General features: G+C 48.0%; 1 protein-coding gene across 1 annotated transcript in view; it reads right to left on the reverse strand.

The window, feature by feature from the left end:
- LOC119463584 (T-box transcription factor TBX20) overlaps window positions 1–23,081 on the reverse strand; it is a 177,182-nt gene extending 154,101 nt beyond the window's left edge. Inside the window, exon 1 of the mRNA XM_049668302.1 lies at window positions 22,997–23,081. The gene's annotated coding sequence lies outside the window, so the exon portion shown is untranslated. The remainder of the gene's footprint in view (window positions 1–22,996) is intronic.
- Window positions 23,082–23,310: the final 229 nt, after the last annotated feature.

Raw genomic sequence — 23,310 nt, forward strand, 5'->3', positions numbered from 1 at the left:
ACCTGGAAGGGCGCACGTCAAGTCTTCCTCGAAATTTCCCACGCGCGCTAGCCTCCTTTTGTTTCCGAGATGGCGTCCTTTATAAAAAGAACTTTGACCATACGCAAGCTACATACCTGCTGGTTGCGCCGACCTCGCTTCGTGACGATATTTTACGTGCCTGTCACGACGAACCATCATCCGGACACCATGGGGTACACACGCACGTTGGAACGAATTCGGCGCTCTTACTACTGGCCACGTCTCGCAAAGACTGAAGCAGTACGTTCGCACATGTCGCGACTGCCAGCGACGTAAGAGTCCACCTGTGCGGCCAGCAGGACTGCTACAACCAATAGCAATACCGCAGAGGCCATTTCATCAGATCGGTATGGACTTGCTGGGATCATTCCCCACGTCTTCGTCCGGCAATCGGTGGATTGTGGTAGCTACCGATTACCTAACACGGTACTGCGAAACAAAGGCACTCCCAAAAGCTACCGCAACAGACATCGCCCATTTTTTCGTGCACAGCATTGTCCTCCGTCACGGAGCGCCAGCGGTCGTCATTACTGATCGTGAGACAGCTTTCACCGCTGAGATGCTACAGGAAGTCTTGAGGCTAAGCGGCACTGCACATCGCAAAACGACGGCTTATCACCCCCAAACAAATGGACTGACTGAACGCCTGAACAATACCATCGCGGATATGCTGTCAATGTATGTGGCTATTGACCACAACAATTGGGACGACATCCTTCCTTACGTCACTTTTGCGTACAATACCGCAATTCAAGAAAGTACAGGCTTCACACCTTTTCGCTTAGTGCACGGTCGAGGAGTCACCACGATGCTCGACGCCATGCTCCTTCCCGACAACTTGGGAATGTTTAACACGGATGCGGCCATGTTCGCCCAGCGCGCCGAGGAGGCCCGTCAACTCCCGCGATGCCGTATTCAGTGTCGCCAAACCGCAGACGCATGTCGCTACAACCTTCGCCACCGAGAGGTTGCCTACAATCCTGGCGATGAAGTGTGGGTCTGGACCCCTATCCGACAGCGCGGCCGGTCAGAAAAGTTGCTGCGTCGCTACTTCGGTCCCTACAAGATTGTACGGCGACTCAGTGACGTTACCTACGAGGTTCTCCCAGAAGGCACCCCAAGAAACTCCCGTCGGCTTCCTCAAACTGAAGTGGTTCATGTTTCAAGACTAAAACCATATTTTTCGCGCCGTGACTCGACCGTCGAGTGACTATACTACATTGACGACGTAGCGTCGTTTTTTTTTTTTTTTTTCTTTTCGTTTTCGTTGTGTCCAGCTTTTTTTATTTTTTTAACTTTTGTTCCTTCTTTCACAGCACCAGATTGTTATTTCGCGTTCCGACGCATTTCTTTCGTTTCTATTGTAACCCTCATTTTTTATATATTCTTTTACCCTCATTTGCAGCATCGAGACGATGCTTCTTTAGGAGAGGGGGTAATATGGCCCATGCCGTCACATATGAGCTACTGTGGCACGTACACGCTTGGGGGGGTAGGCGGAAGAAGAGAACGTTGTTCTTTTGGTCTGGTTCCGATAAAGACGTGGACTTCTGGCTGTCTCTGTTGTCTCGCCCGCGACATTATGAATGAAAATAAACGATTTCTTAGCATGTTGCGTGCCATCAAGCGTTACAAAGCACAATGAATGACCACCACAATAAATAAATCATACCAATCAAAAGGGTTTCAAGTGTGTTCCAAAAGCCAAAAGCTTTATAAGGACACTAAAGAGCAACACTAAATTTGATGAAACAACCCTAAAGATGAATCATACAAAGAGAAGAAACAACAATACGGTGCGCTCGTTCGTGTTCGTCTTAGCGCTGTTTCATCATGTTACCGCATCAACTCGTCCACCTGTCCATGCTTTTGCAACGCTAAATTGCTTAAGAATCGGGAAGTATTCTTTCAAAATACTGTGGTCATTTATTTCGCGGAAAACGGTTGATCAGTAGGGACGAAAATCAAAGTCAAAGTACCCTTCATCGTAAGGATCGTAACAGCGCAAAAAACACGGACAAAAGGAAGGAAACACGACAACACGGCGCTGACTCTCAACTGATATTTTATTGAAGGATCGTCTAACATATATACCAAAATTCAAAGAACCATGAGTTGCGCAAGACACAGTGATACATCAAGGCCGTGGCAACGAACTAGGCATAATCAAAAGTTGCAGAAGTAATGAAATTCCTTGTCATGAAGAGCGATCGACGGTTCGCTGATGCATTCCTTGCCCCCTAATCGTTATATTGTATGCCTCAGCGATTTCTCTTGTCAACTGGTTAGTATGTTTAAAGATGATAGAAGTCTTGTTAAAAAAGGGTCACCCATATGTGCTCATTTCTTCTGTGTGTGAAAGTATGCTTCTTGGCGTCAAAAACATAAGTAACAAAGGCAGAAAAACTAAGTCAGATGAAAAAAAAAAAACCGCGGTAGTTCCTTATGTGCACAAAATGTCGCATGGGCTATAAAACGTAGGTTCTAGGTACGGTATCGATGTTTGGTTTTCCGCGAAACATAAGATAGGCCGCATATGTCCGATTATTGACAATATGCTCAAAGATAAGCAGGCAAAAGGGAAATGCACTGTTAAACATGTGAACAGCTACATCACTTGTGTTAAGCACGTTGTGTATGCAATACCGTTATCTTGCGGTAATGAGTATGTGGGCCAAACAAAACGATGTGTAAACGTACGACTTAGGGAGCATGAGCTCTCTCTTCAAGGGGCTGAACCACGTCATCTTCCGGTACATTGTAACTCATGCGGGTGTCGCCCCCTTTTTGACAAGACTTCTATCATCTTTAAACACACTAACCAGTTGACAAGAGAAATCGCTGAGGCATACAATATAACGATTAGGGGCAAGGAATTCATCAGCGAACCGTCGATCGCTCTTCATGACAAGGAATTTCATTACTTCTGCAACTTTTGATTATGCATAGTTCGTCGCCACGGCCTTGATGTATCACTGTGTCTTGCGCAAGTCATGGTTCTTTGAATTTTGGTATATATGTGAGATGATCCTTCAATAAAATATCAGTTGAGAGTCAGCGCCGTGTTGTCGTGTTTCCTTCCTTTTGTCCGTGTCTTGTTTGCGCTGTTACGATCCTTGTATACGATGAATCCCAACCAACTGGCCCAACTTGCTGTCTTGTCAAAGTAACCTTTTTTGAATTTCGCGCTAAAGTCATTGCGTAAGCGTTACGTCACAAGTTTCAAGCAATCTTCACAAATTCTTGCCGGCTCTGCGGGGTTCTCTAAATTCGCAGAGTTGAGCCTTTTGGTTCCTTTAGAATGCGATGTAGGCCTTGTTTAACGGCAAAAAGTTAATTATTTCCGAACAAATTGCCGCAGTCAGCGCCAATGTGTGGCAAGAAAAGCAGTGGCTGATAAGTCACTGCCCCCAAACATAAATATAAATCAACTTGCCCCATTTTCGGCTCTATTGCACTATTTTGCGCTGCCGTAACTACTCCATATTTATATTTTCTGTTGTTGAACCGTGACAAGCAATATTTAATTAAATTATCTGTTTAGATGCGTTGCGTTTTTCGCTATGATTACCACATAAGAAAGAGCGGTCTTTTACAGAGCCACGCGCATAGTACATGACATAGGCAAGGTGTTGCCTCCAGTCAACATAGTCTGCAAGCGCACCGTCATCAGCTTATTGCAATTCTGTCTCGTGGGCGTTGTGCGTAAACGAGCGTGTCTACAGCAGTTCTCGTGGAAACCGCGCGTCAGCGTCTTTAACAATCGTAATCTGCTGTTTCGTTGTACGTCAGTCGATAACATCAGGAAAGCGTAACATCGTTGAAGGCACGAAAGCAGGCAGGACGTCCCAAGGATCTTGCCAAGTATTTATTAACCAGCCAGCCCAGCATGGCGCGTTAAGTCTTTCTTACGTTACTCTGGGCTTGCTGGAAGCTGATCGAAGTTAACGTCAAGAACATTAGCCTATAGGCTTGGAATCTTCCCAAAAGCTTGATACTTCCTCGCAATCGGAAAAACAAAGACGCCCAATAATATAATAAAAAAAAATAACCAACAGCTTGATTCGGGCGAATTGGTTCCTACTGAATAACGTAGGCACAGCGCGACAATTTTTGGAAGAAAACAAAGAGACACTGTTTCCTTCCAAAAATTGTTTCGCTGTACCTACGTTATTCAAAATAAATAAATAAATAAATAAAAACACAAAAATGTTGAATGGTGGTTCAATAATGGTGTAAAGCGCACACAATAAATAAATAAATAAATAAATAAATAAATAAATAAATAAATAAATAAATAAATAAATAGGTCAAGCACCTGTATAATCTCACAAGCGTTATGCTTTTGACGATTTCTTTAAGGTGCCACGGCTGTCTTTCCATGAAGCCGGTACCAATGCAGCGGCAAGAGTTGGAATAACATTCTAGCAAATGCTTCATGGCTGTTGATTCTTTTGGCGAGAATGACACGACAAACAATGGAAAGCCATTGGACATACGTGTCCACCCGAACATATTTGTGCAAAATGTGCACACCACATTAAACAAGATGAAGAAAGATACGGGGATGGCAGAACACGCACGCACAACAAGAGGGGCAGACGTTCGCTGACGGGGTGGGGGTGGGGAACCGCAGCCACTTGGCATCGGAACAGCGCTTCGGAAGAGAAGAGCGGAAAGCAAATTACAAAAGGGGTCGCAGCCTAATCCGGCGGGCTGTCCCCGCGTGTCGAGCGCTCCGGCGCCGGCTCCGTTAGGGGAAGCGCCACTGGCTGAAACAAATCGTTAGAGAGCGCATCAGCGTTCGGGAGAAACAGCGCGGGCTGATGGCACAGGAGCGGCGAGTAAAAAACTGGGAGTATCAAGGACCCCCGCTCAACCCTCTCTCCACTCCGTCCAGCCCACAGCGCTAAAATCCCAACCGGCGCTCTGCGCCGATACATCCATTTGGCCGTGTAAAAGACTCGCGGCGGCCTCTTCTGCTCGTTCGGCGGCGCTCGGATGCAAAGGACGGCGCTTTCCGCGGAGGAGACGGGTGCCGTAAGAAGATGAAGGCTCCGCTTTTATTGTCCGCTGTAAATGTTTCAAGGCTGCATCGGGCGCGCATATTCGCGGAGGAGCGGGGGGAGACGCAGCGCTGTGGGCGCGTATGTGTGCGTATATATATATATATATAAAAGAGAGCGGGACCGCCGTTCGGCGGAATTGGCCACGGGCGCGCAAATATTGGCCCCAGCGATTCCGGGTGGCACGCGTTTGTGCCGTCCCCCGTCGGCCCCAGCTTCGCTTCCGCGGCTCAGTGGGAAAACGCACGAAAAGCACGCGAAAAGCGGAACGGGCTCAACGACTTGGTGGGCCGCATCTTCGCCGTAGCGCGCGCTTTTGCTTCTCACTTCTTTTGTCCCGAAGCTTCTGGTTGTTTACGAGGACCCTTCTCGAGACGCCTTCTCGGGGCCTGTCCGGGGTGCTTTGGCGTCGAGATGACACTGTTTCAAGTGTCCTATTTTCATCGCGTCTCGAGGGATTCTAGTTGGACTGCTTTATGGGTGTCCTGACGTCAACCATGACGGCTGGTGTGAAGGCGAGGTCGACATAGAAAACATCAATGCGTCCACTCCTACAGCTGCGCACGCGCAGAGGGGCTCCAGTTGCGGCCTGGAGCAATAACGATATGCGGGAAGCCGGAAGAAGGTACTTTTGTTGCGACATTCGTGAGTTAGTTATTTGTAACTTTGTCTCTTTAGACTGGATGCAATCACAGCAGTGGCATATTCTTTGGCCATTCTCCTCGCATGTGGGTGATATTGGGTTCAAATCCTCGCAGTGCAGAAAACTCAGCCCACTTTATAATGGGTGTTCCTGTCATGGTTTTCGGTTGTTTATAGGGGTTCTTATCTCGATAGGGGACCCTATATGGAGATTTTCAGGCTTCTCTGGGCGCCCCCTTTGTCCACGGCCCGTGTAGGAGACAGAATGATCGAACTGCCGCCTGGTGCAGGTAAAAGCACGCTTTCGGCCTGGTGCTTAGCCCTTATGGGACTGCAACCCTTGAAAAGCGGCAACCGCCAGCCCGAGAACCTTCTCATCCGCATGCGTAAAATGAGAATCCACATGGGAAATCACTGCATTAGAATCTGTCTGTAATGTTTTCGAGGTTATTTGTGCCTGCAATGCACCACGGTAGTACGAAGGCGCACGCTTCTTACCCGAGAGGTTCCCGTTCGCCGTTTGTGCTGAGGCAGGGGATATACTTGCACTCATTTCTACCGGCGCTGGGTGGCTGTTTCCAGCGGCTGCCAAACCATGCACGACCCTCCGTATAGTTAAGGTGGGCGCGCTAAACCACGTTGATATTGGCGTTTTTCGTGCATGTTGCCGGATTTTTTCCCCGCCAGATGATCCAGTAAATTCGTTTCTTTGTCACTGTCACGTCAGATGCACATGCATTCATTTTCGCGACTTAGTAGCGAATATCAGGGAAGATAAAGACGCTGAAAAGCTTCGCGTACTGGGAATAATTGCAATTTTTGTTGCTGCTATTTGTGTGTAGTTTTTCGTAACGCCTCGAATAGTTATCAGCGGGCGTTGAAAAGATATCTCGGACATACAATCGTTGGTATGTTGTCACATTCGGCCAAATGCCCTGGTGTACGTGTTCTCGATTGTACATTAAATAAACAGGCTGAAAAATTTTACCAACAAGCGCATAAACGTATGAGGTATGAGCCTTCCCTTAATACCTAAGCAATAAATAAATTAGCACAACCGAACAATCAATCTTATCAAACTAAAGAGAGAGAGAGAGAGAAGAAAGAAAGAGCGATAAATGAACATTTAGGTATTCTGGAGACGTTAAGTGGGATTCACCTCTCCTCTTGATGAGTTTTGTTTTTTTAATTTCCAAGTCACTTTTGTTTTTCTTCCCCTAAACTTCTGCCTTCGCCACCGTCAGCTCCCTGTTTCAAATGAGACCATTTTCGCGTTGTCTTCCCCACTTCCCAATCTGCTGGCTCTACCGCATAGTTGCAAAGCTTAGAGGGTAAGCCCTACAATACAACGCAGGGAGAAAAGTGGGTGCTGATGCCTCAACACTTCTTTAGCAAGGTCAAACTGTTTAGCTGAAACATGACCAATGCGTAAAACCACGGTTCCTTTTTTTTTAATTTTGAGGTCTGTTGCTTTAAGGCATAAAGAAAAAAATCAACAACCCATCCCCTGTCGAGGAAATGGGGGTAAGCGAAGCTTGTCGTGTGTTTCTTCGGTGTTCCTCCGAACGAATTGCACTGACGAGTACCACGTTGTGCTCGAACCACAACCAGTCACACGCATTGCAGCCGGCTCCGAAGTTCCGGTTGAGAAACTAGCGTTGAAACCTGGCCGTCGCAGCGGGGAAGTTGGCGCTAGCGTTGCCGAGGCGTGCACTACCGTTGTCGCATTCCTCGAGTGCAAGACGACGCTGACGTTTGGCCTCAACATCGCGCTCCCCCAACTGGGGGTCGGCGGCTCTTCGCTGAGGTTTGGCCTCAACATTGCGCTCCCGTAACTCGGGGTGCGCAACTCTTTCGCTGACGTTTCGCCTGGGCTTCGGAAGCCCTCACGCTAGAATCGACACGTCGACGACGAGCCCTTTCCCGGGCGAGTTCGCGACGCCATTGCTCAAACGCAGCTTGCTCCTCGGCGGAAGGCACCATGGAAGGCCTTCCCATCCGGTCGGCGAAACTGATCTTAGGCGAGGGTAGCCTGGCGTAGTGCGCCAGCACCCTTTCTTCCATTTCCCTCCCAACGACACACCAAATGACCCTGATTGGTCGCATGCGTCACATGATCCGGCGCCGGCGCAGCTTTCCCCGCACCTGCTCTTTCTTTCTTTCTTCCTGCCTTCCTTTCTTTCTTGTCCCTGGATGAGGAGGAGGAAGAACATTCATTAAGAAAAAAAAACAAGCAGGTATCTTCCTGCTTGCGCTGGAAGGTGCCCTCAGTCCAGGGCTCCTGCGGCTCTTGCTGTCAACCGGGCCCGCCGCACCAGTTGTTGCTGGTCACGAGGGTCCGAGCTAGTCAGCACGGCCTCCCACTGCTCGGGTGTGGGGTTGGGTAAATGCGGGGCTACCTGTATTTTGGGGCACGCCCATGGGGTGTGATATAGGGAAGCATAGTTGTTACACAGGGGGCATTTGTACGAGTACAGTGCAGGGTGTATTGCGTGTAATCTGCTTAAATGGGGGTATGTGTTGGTTTGTAATTGTCGCCATGCTACTGCGTCTTCGCGTGAGAGGGTCTTGTGTGGGGGTGGGTATTGTCGTCTGTTCAATCTGTGGTGTTCTAATATGGCGTTGTATTGTAAAGGTAGGGGCTCCATAGATGCGGCCGTATCCCTCTCTTGTGGCGCCCGGGTGGCATGAGCTCGGGCTACAGCGTGCGCACGCTGATTTCCACGGAGGGACTCGTGTCCTTGAGTCCATACTATTTCAACGGCGGGGAATTGAGAGGCTTGTTTGATGAGTCGGGCGTCGATGGAAGATATTCTGCCTGTGGCATAGCTACGGCAAGCTGCTTGGGAATCCGTAATAATTGTAACGTGTTCTTCAGTTTGACTAGAGGTGATGGCTAAGGCGATGGCTGTCTCCTCTGCTTCGAGGGCGTTGGCAGTGCGGACCGTCATCGAGACCACCTCTTGAAGGTTATGGTTGACAACGCTGACTGCCATGGCTGCTTTTCGGGGGTACTGCACGGCATCTGTGTATAGTGTGGTGGGGAGGTTACCGTATCTTGTCTGAAGAGTCTTTGCGCCAGCTTGACGACGACCGGCATGATGTTCCGGGTGCATGCTTCTGGGGATGGCGGCTACCTTGATATGCTCCCGGATGTTGGGGGCCAGATAGATTTATTTTTCGTGGCCCCGGCCCTGTGTTGGGTAGCCTAGGCGCGCTAGGAGCTTCTTGCCTGTTGGTGTGAGGGCTAGGCGTTTTCGTTCGCTTGTGAGGTGTTCGTCTATGATTTCTCTTATATACTGTGTTATGGACTCCTAGGGCTTCGAGCTTGAGTGTGGCTGTTACCGGTGGTAGGCCGAGCGCTTGCTTGTATGCTTTCCGCAGAAGTATGTCTAGTTGATCTTTCTCTTTGGGAGTGAGGGGAAGGTACGGGTCAGCGTAGGCGATGCGGCTGATTATCAGGGCCTGGACGAGCTGGGTCACGTCGTCTTCTTTCAGGCCGTATTGTTTTGTGGAGATGCGGCTGACCATTCACATGACTTGAAAGGTGGTCTGCTTGAGATGTTGGATGGTGTATGCGTCTCCGCCGTCCTGTTGTATGTGAAGGCCGAGGATGCGGACGCGATTTACTGTGGGTATTTCTTTGCCGTCGAGGGTGAGTGTGATGGGGGGTTCGGCTTCTCGGGGGAGCATCGGAGACGGCTGCTTCTTGCATAATGCTGGACGACGTCGGTCGCTTGTTGGAGTGCGTCTTGCTTTTCTCCTTCTGAGCCAGTGGTGGTCCAGATAGTGATATCATCGGCGTATATTGCGTGCATGATTCCTGGTATTGCGTTGATTTTGTGAGGTAGTTTCATCATAGCAATGTTGAAAAGGGTGGGTGATAGAACGGCGCCTTGTGGGTTTCCTTTGTTGCGAGTAGGTAACGTCGGGGTTCTGAGTGAGCCAAGGCCTATTGTGACTGTGCGGTTGGTTAGAAAGGCGCGTACGTAGTTGTAAGTGTTACGACCACAGTTGGTAAGACTTAGGTTTGTAAGGAAGGTATGGTGAGCCACATTGTCGAAAGCACCTTTAAGGTCTAGTGCTAAGATCGCTCCGGTGTTGTGTGGTGAGATGTGTTCAAGGACTTGTTCCTTCAGCTGAAGGAGAATGTCGTGGGTAGAAAGGTGGGGCCGGAATCCGAACATTGTTTCGGGCAGCAAGTCGCTGGATTCTAGGTAAGGTTGAAGTCGGTTCAGAATGACGTGCTCCAGAAGCTTACGTAGGCATGAAGTCAGTGATATTGGTCTAAGATTTCCTAAGCTGGAGGGTTTGCCCGGCTTTGGAATGAGGATGATGTCCACGTGCTTCCAATCCGCTGGTAGCGTACCCGCCTCCCAATGATAATTAAATAGGTCAGTAAGAGATTGAATGGTGTCGTCATCCAAATTGCGCAGGAGCTTGTTATTTATTTTGTCCTTGCCTGGGGTGGTGTTTCGTGTGAGTGCATGAATTGCTTGTGGCACCTCAGAGATGGTGATCGTGCTTGTCCAGGTCGTGGTTGTCGCCTCCGCTGTACGTGGGAGGTTGTCCCTGCGTAGGTTTGAAATATCCTATGTATCGCGCCCGTAACTCGTCCAGGATGTCGTCCTCAGAACCCGGATGGTTGTGGAGGAGACGTTGAATTGTTTGCTGGCTGACTGCTTTGCTTTGCGTCGGGTCAAGAAGATGGCGTAGTAGCGACCATGTTTTGGCCGTGCTAAGAGTGCCCTGCAACTTGTTGCATAGTTTCTCATACCCGCATCCACCACACGTGAGTTTTTGAGTGAATACAACGCCACCGAAACTTGTGAGCCAATACAAGCTTTGCTTGAAAAAACTTGTATAACTGAATGTAACCTCGCATCGTGCACGAAGTCCAGTAATACCCGAGTCACACGGGCACATCCAAAAGGCCCTTGAGTCGAAGGCATTTGAAACTAACATACTCTTTGGCACCCGAGGGAGTTGTGTTCCTGCAACACGGCAGTTTTCAATGGCCATCAAGACTCACTTGTTTCACGCTACGTTGCTACGAGAGGGCGCGCGACCGCCACTACAGGCCTTCAAGATTTCGAAAGAGTTCCATGAAACTCCGTTGACACGATTGACGTTTCACTCGAAAGTCGTCAAATCTGCCCGTGTAGCAAAATTCAATTCACCGTTGAGTCCAAAAATTATCGGTTCGAAGGCCTTCGAAGTGTCCGTTTGACACCGGTATAATTCTCTGTAATGACCGTCATCCTAAATCCGTGTGCTGAAGTCAGCATGCCGGTCACTCGGAGGCCAGACCGTCTGAGCAAGGGCTCCCGGATATATGTCGTGTGCCTGAACAAGTCCACCGCAGGCGGTACACCACAGTGTCTTGTGCGGGGGTCACGCAGTTGGGGCAGGTTGCATCGTCCTTGATGGAGCCCTTCTACTTGCAGGTGACAGCAGGAGTGAGGGCTACTCCAGCCCGGATCCTCCTCAGGGGAACTTCCTCCGCGCTTTTGAGGTTGCGGGGGAGGACGCGGGCACAAGAGCACGTGTGTCGCGTTTGATGGAATTTTTTTCGGGCTAGGAGAATTGAAAAATGAGCCCAGCACAAGAGGTATTGGCGGATGCGTCTTCTTCGTGTTGTCGTGTGCTTTTTTATCTTCCGTAGCATTGAAAGGGTCAGAGCTGTGTCCTCGTACCCAGTGTAGATGAACATTGAACTTTTAGCTATTGTGAAGCTTGCGTTCCTTCTGACAAAGTAATGAAGGTTTATTGACTCGTTTTAGCTGTTTAATAGCCCTCAATGAATAAGTGTTATATCTGGACTTTATTGGGTGATAATAGATAAACATGAGGCTGCCTCAACAGTGTCATGCATCGCTTGCTGTTTGTGTAGAGCCACAGACATCCATCTTATATTCCTTATTTCATTGAAGAGGCGAATGCGAAAGGCTGATCCACGCGGCGCGTTCACTGTCACGTGTAATAGCAGCGTCTGTGTATAAAACAGCTTGGTCTAAGGGAACACCAGTGTGCAAGCGATACTTGGGCTTAGGCTTCTTCTTGCAGGCGAGCTATTTGTTGTGTGTCATGCAAGTGCATTTCCAGGGGCGCATTTGGTCTGTGCAGATTTGTGTCGGCACAGAGGAAATAAAGTTAACAAAAACGTGGTTCGTTCGTTCGTTCGATTGCTCTCTCGCTCGCTCGTCACTTGCTCGTTCACTTGCTCATCCGTCCGTCAGTGCGAGCGAGCGAACGTTCGTGCTTGCATTGGTTCGTTCATTCGTAGATGAACGAACCCAACATACATGCTTGCGTTCGTTTGTTCGTGCGAGCGAGCGTTCTCTAATTCATTCGTTCGTTAAACGTGCGAGCAGCTGAGCGGTCGTGATTGCGTGCGTTCGTTTATTCGTACGAGCCAGCGTTCGTGAAATCCAGCGTTACTGCTTGCGTGCGTTCGTTCGTTCGTTCACGCGAGTGACAGAGCAGTCGTGCTTGCGTGCGTTCTTGCGAGTGACCAAGTGACCGTACTTTCGTGCGTTCTTTTATTCGTGCGCGCGAGCATTCGCGAGAGCAAGCGTTCGTGCTTGCATTCGTTCGTTTGTTCGCGCGTGCGAGCGACCAGGCGGCCGTGCTTACGGGCAATCGTTTATTCTTGCAAGCAAGTGTTCGTGAGAGCACGATTTCGTGCTTGCATTCGTTCGTTTGATCGATCGTGCGAGCGATGAAGCGGCTGTGCTTACGTGCGCTCGTTTATTCTTGCGAGCGAGCGCTCTACAGAGCAAGCGTTCGTACGTTTGTTCGTTTGTGCGATCGACCAAACGGACGTGCTTACGTGCCCTCGTTTATTCTTACGAGCGAGCGTTCGTGAGAGCAAGCGTTCCTGCTTGCATTCAATCGCTCGTCCATGCGAGCGACCAAGCGGTCGTGCTTACGTGCATTCGCTTATTCGTGCGAGCGAGCGTTCGTGAGAGCAAGCGTTCGTGCTTGCATTCGTTCGTTTGCTCGCGCGTGCGAGCGACCAAGTGGCCGTGCTTACGGGCAATCGTTTATTCTTGCGAGCGAGCGTTCGTGAGAGCAAGATTTCGTCTTGCATTCGTTCGTTCGATCGATCGATCGTGCGAGCGATGAAGCGGCTGTGCTTACCTGCGCTCGTTTAGTCTTGCGAGCGAGCGTTCGTCAGAGCAAGCATTCGTGCGTTCGTTCGTTCGTGCGAGTGACCAAACGGCCGTGCTTACGTGCGCTCGTTTAGTCTTGCGAGCGAGCGTTCGTGAGAGTAAGCGTTCGGGCTTGCATTCAATCGTTTGTTCATGCAAGCGGCCGTGCTTACGTGCGCTCGTTTAGTCTTGCGAGCGAGCGTTAGAACATTACAACAAAGTAAGGCTCAGAGTATATTACGGGCAGTGTAAAGTTGCCGTAAACTTCGCTTACTAAATGAACACGCGTGGTATGACGCCCGCCCAAAGACACACATGAACAAAGTCCACTCGATGACCGCGATGGCCGCGAACAAAGTCCACTCGATGACCTGTGAGGTGCGAGTTCAGCGAAGCGGACAAGCACGCGCGTGCGTGCTTGTCCCAAAGCGAACATTGTTGCTGCCGCTCCCTTTACCATTTACTGTGTCGTGCCTGGGAAACCCAGCCGAGTCCATGACCTCCAACCCTGGGCACGCGAGAAGACAGCGGGGCATGTTGTGAGCGATGTGCGAAGAAAGTTTAAACTTTGTTGGAGAATTGCAGCCTTTGTAGAAAATCGCTTATACAAGCGTTCCAGAGCGTTAGAAGCGTATTTTGCGAACTATAGGTACAATGTTTTCCCAATGTCCTGAAAGAACTGAACATACCACCGAGTTTATATTTCGAGAACATGGAGGAACTCTTTTGGGCAGAATGCGGGCGAAGTTTAGAGAGCATCAGTTAATTTACAGGCTTTCTTTTTAAATAAAAAAAAAAACCCCTTGGCCAAATGATCGAAAGTGCTATATACGGCCGTTATTCGCAATATTTCTCAGATTGCGGGGAATACTGTACCTGATGCCAAATTCACGTCATCTCGAAATAGGAGGGTATGCTAGACGTAATGTGTGGTGAAAGTTTAACGTTTCTGGCTTAATTAATTTTGAACTTTAAAAATAATTACTGACTACTCGTTTTCCCCCTATTTTCATGCGTTATATGAGGCGCCCCGCGGTGTCCTCGGTGAAGTCAACGAGGTACCTTGTTAATATATTTGCTGCAAATAAGGAACATGTTATGCTTACGTGCGTAGGTTAACCATGACCTTTGCAGTAAGTTATTTTTTCAAGCTCCCCAGAGCATTACAGTTATGTTTTACGAACCGCGTAGAATTTACGCCGCTGTCTTCGAAGAACTATTACTGTCGCCGAGATCAAATTTGGTGAAAATGGGGTGAACATTATAGCTGACGCGGATAAAAGGTTATATGTTTGTGGGTGAACTACGGCCTGCAGAAGATTTGTTAAAGTGCTCGAACGCGTTATACGACCATTATGCTTAGTGCTTCCCAATGGCCCGAGAAAACTTTACGTGACGCCTAATTCACATTTGATGGAAATTGGAGCACGTTAAGTGTAATGCGGGATGAAAGTTTGAGATATCCGACTGAATTATGACATTTACAAATAATCGCTGCATGCATACCCGTTTTCTTCATTTTCAAGCGTTATCCGAAGCACGCAGAGTGTTCGCCCGCTGTTTTCGGAGAACACAGCAATGCACCGACTTTGTATTTAGAGCAAATAGAGGGCACGCTATGTCTGATATGTGTGCAAAATTTAATGTGCACACGTTGGTTAATTACGGCGCTGTACAAGCGTTATACATGTAATTTCTCGGTGCCCTGACAGAAGAAAATGTCTGTCACACCGAGTGTAATGTTGCCCGAAATATAAGGCCCGTGTCAAAAGTCATATGGGCCGGGGCAACGTTTTAAAGCGTATCGTTTAATTACAGGTAGTTGAAATGCTTAATACAACTGCTCAAAAGAAACAGCTTCTCTGGAAAGTGAGCTGTTCGTTCGTAAAACTTGATTCTGCGAGGTCGCATAAGATTGCTATATTTTCTTTGTACGCTCTTCGCAAGTACGACTTGATTATGTGGACACGGCAGCTGCTTTTCTATCTCTTTTTCTAATGAGTCAGAAGGCAAGCGCAAAAGAAAATTACTTTACTAAACGATGCGGACCACAAAAAATTAAAAACATAATGCGACGTCGTTGTGAAATTTGAGCGAAAACAAAGAAGCAGTAGGCGCCAAATATTTCCCGAAAATTGACAGAAGGAAATACCAGTTGACTTTAAAAAAAACTTGGTAGTGAGGTGGCGGTATAACTTAAAAGCAATCTCTTGGAAATCTTCAGTTTAAATTATAGCCCCCAAATTTTTTTCTTTGAGGAAAATAAAAACAGTTTTTGATTCTGAAATATATGTATCCTTTACGAGGCGGCGCAATACACGGAAATACTTATGCTCGTGAAATTTTTTTTTATGTGTGATAGCAGGGCATACTTACTGTTTGCACTGGTTCGCGACGCTCGTTGTCTGAAGCCTCTTGTGTGTCATGTGTGCCTTCGATAGGACTAATCACGCCAAATTTTACTAGCAATAGCAAGTTACACTTACTGTTTGCAATGATTCGTGAAATCTTGTCTGAAGCGTCTCGCGTGTCACATATCTAATTACCCAAAAAGAACAACAAAACAGAAAAGGCGCACAGAGGCAAAGGTGTGTACCGAAATCTCAGATACAGGAGCCGTAATTCGCCGAGCGCATTCTAGATGGCGCTATGATGCCGGGCCATAGCAGGCACAGATCTTCACCCCGTCGCATGTCTGCGCCTTGCTTGCGCAAGTTGCTCCTAAAGTTGCACCCAATCTGAAGGGGTGATTGATATGAGCAAGTGCACGTATGCGTGAGCCGCACCGGTGTGCAAGAGATACCAAACTGGCAATCGCAAGTCCTTTCAGTCAGAGCTTTATGCGAACAGCCATTTTTATCAGGTTGGGCATGAGGAACTGCAGTAGGAGGCACATGAAAGATGCACACAATGCACAAAGACACGTTTCATGTTCACACATGTTTGACAGGTTCAGTGCTTTCAAGAAGATTCTGTTCCCACTAGAGACAACCATAACATCTTGATCACATCCACATGTAGGTTGTCTTATTTCGCGATGGTAACTGCGGTCTGTGCTTACAGTATTATATAAAACAGTTTAACGCTTAAAAAATTCCATTCCGCCAAATGAGTTTAGTGCTGCCGAAAGAAAAAAAGAAAGATTATGTAGTAGCGGAAGGAGGCGCATTACAGCGCAGGTATATACGGATCGCGTCTTGCCAATAACATTTCGAATAACTTGCTATAAAGACAGTGCATACTGGCCTCGTAGTGCAAGGCGCCCGTAAAGTGGCGAGTTCACTTGCCCTTCAGCACCCTGCATATAATGGCAGCCCTTCGGTGCGAACGCGTTATGCATAGTGGCCGCCGCAACTGGGGCACCGGCATGGGTGACAAACGGCTCGCAGCATGTATACACATGTGGTACACGCAGGTCGCACCAAAAGGCGAGCCGCACCTCGGCGTTCCGCTAGGCAAGTCGGAGCTCCGACGGTTGTCCACCGCCGGCCTAATGATAGGCATGAGGGGGCCCCGTCTTTGACAGGGCCGAGAAAGCACAAAATTAAAGGCCGATTACGCCACCTCGGGACGACCGTGGCGACGAACGTTGCAATGGCGGAATTACAGCTCGAGCAAAATTACGGGCCGAACGGAGGCGCGGCAGAAGCAGGCGGAAATCAAGAAGTCAGGATCGAATTCCCCGACCGCCACGTTCATTCAAATTATATATTTCGCTTTCGTTCCGAGAGGTCACTGCCTGGGAGGGGTACTTAAACGTGACGTCAAGGCGAAACAAAGGCCAGCTGCCCGGGTCAGCCGCGCGTCATGAAGAACAAATGCAGCCGCGCGCCGGTCCGGATGGCGCATTTGCGCCGACGTCTGCGTGAGCGGACGAGACTATCGCCGCCGCGATGTCTCCGAAGCCTGCGCGCTCCAACCGCAGCCGGTCGGCCGGCAATCATATTGCGAAGCGATCATAGAAACAGCGCCACAGGCTGGACCATTTTCTCCTTTCCCGCTTTCGTTCGAGGCCTGCGAAATTACCCGGTTGTACGGCGCGAGTGTCTGGTTCCACCCAAGGCTTCGGTAGCGGTCCCGGGACGTGACACGGTGGCAAGTTGTCGACAGGCGTTCTCCGCCAGGCGGGCGCTAAATACAGTTATTAGGCCTAGCGGCAGCGCATGCTCCTCGGGTCGTTCGCGACGGCCACACTGATGTTTTTCGGGCTTCGAAAGGGGAGGGAAATACGCGACTGTCGATGGCTCAATAACAGAGCGGCGCGCCGAGCCTCTTTAGCTGTCATTAACCGCGGCGACAAAAGAGTTGCCTTCTTCGGGCTCCCCCACCGGTTGCCGGATAATGGGAGCAAGATATTCACACTATGTGGGCAGGAATATCTCAGTACACGAACGACAGCGTCGGCGGCGCTTTTAGTGGCACTAACGCACCTGCGCATCGTTTATAAAAGGACCCTCACTTGGCAGCCTTCCAGTATATTGCATGTGACGTCGATTTGGGCAAGGGGCAAAAGAAGTATAAAGAAGATTACATACACATGAAAGAACACGCCTACACGTCACCATTAGCGACGGGTAAGCTAACAAAAAGTAAAATGCATAGTCTTCATTCTACGAATTGTTTTTATCCCCCGTTCCTCCACGTTCCTTGATTGTCACAGACTACTGATAGAGCGAATTTTTCATCACGAAGTTACGTACAGTTCAACGTCCTGCCGGTCACATTAGTTGTGCTTTTCCTGTAATTTCATGCATAATTCTCTTATACCCGTCGGTTCGTGATGCTTATTTTCTATGATGTCATGGGTTGAGCAACAGGAAGTCAAGAATGACCGAGTTGAGGTGTTGTACTTATCGACCGACACCCTCGTTAGCCGCTAAACATAACTTCTTTGCCAGGGAAAAGTCACTCCCAAGCACCGATTCTCCCGTAATCTCTCTCCGTTTAACTTTATGTACCACCGATCACCCTTCCCTCTCACCGAGCAGAAACACAGAATGCGTCTTCCGTAACTCCCCTTGCCTTTTCTCTGCCTTAATATTTCTCTCTTGCTACATGTGTGAGGGCTGCTTTTACGTAAGTGAAATAGCGCGTAGACAAGAGCAGCGACATTCACTAAGGCGTACTTCTTTCCACATCCAATATGACACGTGCTCAGGTTCACGCATTATCTAACGAAATGCTTTGGCGAACTCAGGAGGCATACGTCTTTCTATTCCATGTCAGTTGTGCTTAATATTTAAATGACCCCACTATTATTTATTAGTTTGATTTTTTTTATTTGCATTGGATTACGTATGGTCATCACAATAACAGTGAGTCGGTCTAGTTCTGAGTCTTCTGACTGCGAATATCACTGGCCCAAGCTGAGTACCGCGCGGGGCGTGTGTGCTTGCATCATCGGTGGTAAACGTAAAAGAAACGGAAGTTTTACGGAATTTTTCGCCCAGTAGACTTTACGTGAAGAGGAAAGCGATTGCACGACAACTGATGTTGAATGTCCGAAAAGAAAGAAGTGGCCGAAAGAAACCGGAACGAAGTGGAAATAAATAAACACAGATCTGGAACAATTGGGATAGCCCGAGAAGGACGACATGCTGCAACTCGCTCCTGCCATATAAGAGAAGCCTCCACCGCCAGCCACGCTGACGCGAAAACTTTTCTTTTTTCTTTCTTTTTTTTCCCCCGAGAATTATCGCTTCAAGTCCCGACTGGCGGCGGTTCGCGCATGGGAGAGGCAAAACAAAGAGCTAGTGGTGGGTGGGTGGGCTGAGAGGGGAGGGGTGTAACGGTCGGTGTGCTCGGCAGTGGCGGTAGACGCGGCTCCACGTCACAATGTATCCACAGCAAATGCCGCTCTTCGAGTCCATCCCAAACTGACGGCATCCGAGCGGTCGCGCGCAGGGGCGCATTATAAATCTCCGGCACGCAGTGCGCGCAGCAGTCTTCGGGACGAGGGTCAAAATGCTGAATCCGTGATAGCCGCGATCGCTGTTTTCCGCCTTTTGGTCTTGGCAACGCGCAGTGCACTGCTCCGCCAGCAGAAAGCAGGCCGGCTCAAGCCAAACCCGGCGGCGGCCGTGCTTGCAGCGTGCGGGAGGTCAGGTGGTTGCGGGAGCGAAACGCAACAAAAGGGAGGTCGCGCGCGCGGCGGGCGCGAGCTTGCAGGGGATACAAATGATATTCGAACAGTCGTGGCTCCTATTGCCTCGCGCGCGGCGGCAGGATTTATTGTGGCGCGGGAGCAATTTAAAACCGCTATAATATAATCCATTTTATTTTAATCCGAATGGTGTCGCAAAAGCTGATGGATAGTTCGGGAAGCGGCAGACATTTGTAACCGACACCCATTGGACGTCACGGCCACCTCGAAGTCAAAAAAAGGTCCCCTCACGCCAAGTTGCGCAACCAAGCAAAGGGGACGAATGAGTGAGCTTCTCTCGCTGCATTTGCATCACGAAAGAGAGGACTGCAGCCTTGTTGTCTTTATATCCGTGCGGGGGGGGGGGGGGGGGGGGGGGGAGAGAGAAAGAAAGAGGCGCAAGACAAACTGACTCAACGACGGGCGCGTGAAATGAGCAAACGTATTTCGGCAAACATTTATCTGCACGTACCTCTGTGCAAATTAGTGTCAACATGGCAATTTGCGTGTCATGATTCAATGAAAAGCGTGCAACCCATTAATGGCAGGCGAGGATGTCACTGTTGTGCGGACTTCAACCAGACTTGCGTAGTATATACACGTAACTTTGGTCGAAGTCCGCACAACAGTTATATCCTATGTGTGAGCAGTAATCCGGTTTTGTTCCGCCATAACACAAAACCGCATAACATTTCGCATAGACTCGCACAACACTTTCTCATCTTTTTTTTCTGATTTATTTATTTATTTATTTATTTATTTGTTTATTTTTATTTATTTATTTATTTATTTATTTATTTATTTATTTATTTATTTATTTATTTATTTATTTATTACGCCACGAGACAGGTTTACTAATTTCTATAGGTCCTCCACCAGTGTGTCGCCCCCAGCACCATGGCGTGGGAAATTATATGACAGGATTAACAGCTTGATTGATCGAGTGATTAGCTGTTTGATTTATTTATTAATATTTTTATTGAATACATTATACATACAGCTCAATACATAAAATTTGGTGAAAGAAATGCACAACTTTGTGGAACGGGAAAGTTCCAGGGATTTCAGAGAAATTATTTAGGTGGCGTGCGCCTGCAATCCTTACAAAAGAGTGACGACTACTTCGACTCCTTTCTTGCTCTCCTTGATTGGACGTCACCAAATCACGCGAAATCTTTCTTAACTACTTGGCCCTCTATTCTTTCCGTTTCTGCTCTCTCTGATTTCTGTTTTAAGCTTTCTTACCTAGACTTAGTTAACCTAAACGTCAATGTGTTCGGAAAATCTGGTTAGTAGACGCGTATTTCGGGCTGAGCCCAATAATGGGAACATGTCCCCACTTAATGCATTTTTGTCGACACGCTCGACTTACATGCATTGCATTTCGGGTGTCGTTGTAATTGTGAGCAATAGCTTGCACCTATTTCACTATGAACGTTTTTTTGTGCGCAAAGATATATGGGTTAGACCTTAACAATGAAATAGGTCCATATGTCAGAGTGACAAGAATAATGAAAAAAAAAAGAAAGTAAAGTTTGGCAGGTTTCAGTTCAGTGAAAAGAAGCGTCAAACATTATCTTACCGGTCATCGCGGCATTCGCACCTTGAAACTTTCTACCACGTATTCCACCCATTAATGGCCTTCCAGGAGGAAGCCCATTAATATCGTGATATGCGACCTAAATTGTAGAATGTGTACAGGCTGTCGCCTTTGCCGCTAGCTTTATCACACACTGCTCGGTGTAATGAACAGCAGGGAACACAGTTCTACTTTTCCAGAGGGCTGTAGGGAGTAAAGACAAGGCCTTTGTTTAAATTGCCGCAGATACTGATAATATTCTTCGCAGCCACGGGGAAAGAAAAAAAATGATGTTGCATGCTTCAACCCAGAGAACGAAGCTTAATGCTTGCAGCAAAACAAAGTGTCAAAAGCTTAAAGCGCAATGAGGAGGAAGGGATAAGATGAAAGAAATATTGCTAATGATCTAAAACTGAAAAAGAGAGGAGACCTAAGTGATCCTGCGGCTCTGGATTCATTTACCGTGGCAGAAATTGCTCCCTCCCCTTTCTCCGACGCCCCCTAACTTTGCGACAGTCGTGAGAGACTGTGATCGTTGTCAGGCAGCTCACCGCGTGTGCGCGAACAGTTTCTGTTCACATATTCGCGTCCCTTTCTCCTTATTATTTTCTGTCATTTTGCATTCCCTGCAGTCTTGTGCATACTTCCTCGACTATTTGCTACAACGCAATGACAGTGCGGCAGAGACAATGATAAAGATGACGACGGTACGAGGGCCATCTGCAGGCCAGACGAATATGGAAAAGCAAAACATAATAATAATAATAATAATAATAATAATAATAATAATAATAATAATAATAATAATAATAATAATAATAATAATAATAATAATAATAATAATAATAATAATAACACTTTTTTCTTGTAAGCGCGCCCGTTTCGAAAGGTTGCCAGGCCGTGGAATAGGTGGAAAGATGAAACTGCCTCGGGCAACGTGGCCAGAAAATTAAACTACCACTGCACTGTTTGTGTGCTAAAAACAACCTGCACATACCAATTCTAGACTTTGTGCAAAAGCGGAAAGCTTTTGCCCGCAGCCTTTTTCGTAAACAAATTTGTGCGGGCGTGAGTGTTTGCGCGCGCTGTTCACTGGAAGTGTGGTCTGGAATTCGTTTTTTTTTTTTTTCGATTTTTTTCCACGTACCTTTCATTGCCTAAATAATTGCACATCGTCTTTCGCCAAATCTTGTCGTTGTCATGTTCGCTTCACTACAATATCGAATTAATGATTTAATAACAGCAGACTGGGCAATACCAGGCTGGAGTCACCGATCCGTGATGCCGAATTCAAAGCGCGAAGACAGACAAAGAGAGGGACGAAGAACAGCGCTGATTTTTTGGTGTTACGAGAAAAAAAATTAATGGACGAAGGATGAATAGAATGCAGAGCTTGCTTTTAAAGGGTAGAAAGTCCTTGTGGTTTATCGACAGCTTTGAAGCATGGACAGGGACAAGGTGGATCTGATGCGTGTACTTCACCGTGCCTAGAACCCATTTTACACAAAAAAGGAAAAAAGAAAGAAGAGAGCAAGATTCAACCTAATTTTGGTATAGTTTATGGCAAGACATAAAGTGATTGTTGTACGAATATATATATATATATATATATATATATATATATATATATATATATAAATAAAGAAAGCCATCCAGCTGCCTTGGCATTCAGCAATTTATTTTCCTTACGGATTAACTTTACTAACGGCAAAACAGACTGCACGTTTTGCAGCGTTATATTTATCATTTTCTTCATTTTAAGTTTGGCAGACTGTAAACATTACAGAAAAGATGGCGACATTTGTAGGATGGAGAAGTACTTTCTCAGAAACTGAGTAGGTATGGCGCGAATCATTGTACTCAAACTTTTCTGACTGCAAGATATTATTATCAACCAAACCAGACTTACATTTGACACACAACAAACGAGCATTGGAGCTCACTAAGGCGGCAGGTACTAAGAAAATATTTGTCATGCCTGTTTCTTTTGCTCGATTAACAATTCGACGTGGTTATATGAAGTCAACGCGAAGAAAGAAGGAAGGAAGGAAGGAAGGAAGGAAGGAAGGAAGGAAGGAAGGAAGGAAGGAAGGAAGGAAGGAAGGAAGGAAGGAAGGAAGGAAGGAAAGAAGGAAGGAAAGAAAGAAAGAAAGAAAGAGGACCAATCCAGGCTGACTCCTGCAACGAGTTTGTGATGTGCCAGCTTACAAGGCCGTTTCATTTAATGCGCACCCTTCAAATTGAATAAGCAGCATGTTGAGCACTTCAAAAGACTGACACCGAATACTTGCAGAGCTAGGTGCGACTAGCAGCCCATCGTTCGCAAACGTTAGGCAGCCGGGCGCAGCTCTACTACCAACCCGCGCGGAATTTTTTTCCCCGGAGCACTCACTTCGTGCGCTGACTTCTCCTCCGCGCTCCGAAGCGATGCGGGAGAAGCGCAGATGCGTGGCCTGACCCGCCGGCGTGTTCGAGGTGCCTGGTGCGCGGGGCGACGTGCTGCCGCTGCTGCTTTCGGGGGACCCGCTGGGACGGGTACCGCGGGCCGCGCGGTGACGCCGGCCGGGCGCTGGCGGCGTGCAGGTCTGGCCAGCCGCCGCTCGCCCCTTGTCCGCGATAAGCATTGCCGGCTATCACAGGAAGCCGCGCGGCGCCGATGATGAGTGCGCTGGGCTGCGAGATGGAATACCTGAGGCGGAAACGGTG

This window comes from Dermacentor silvarum, chromosome 1 (assembly GCF_013339745.2).
Source record: "Dermacentor silvarum isolate Dsil-2018 chromosome 1, BIME_Dsil_1.4, whole genome shotgun sequence".
Lineage (NCBI taxonomy): Eukaryota > Metazoa > Arthropoda > Arachnida > Ixodida > Ixodidae > Dermacentor > Dermacentor silvarum.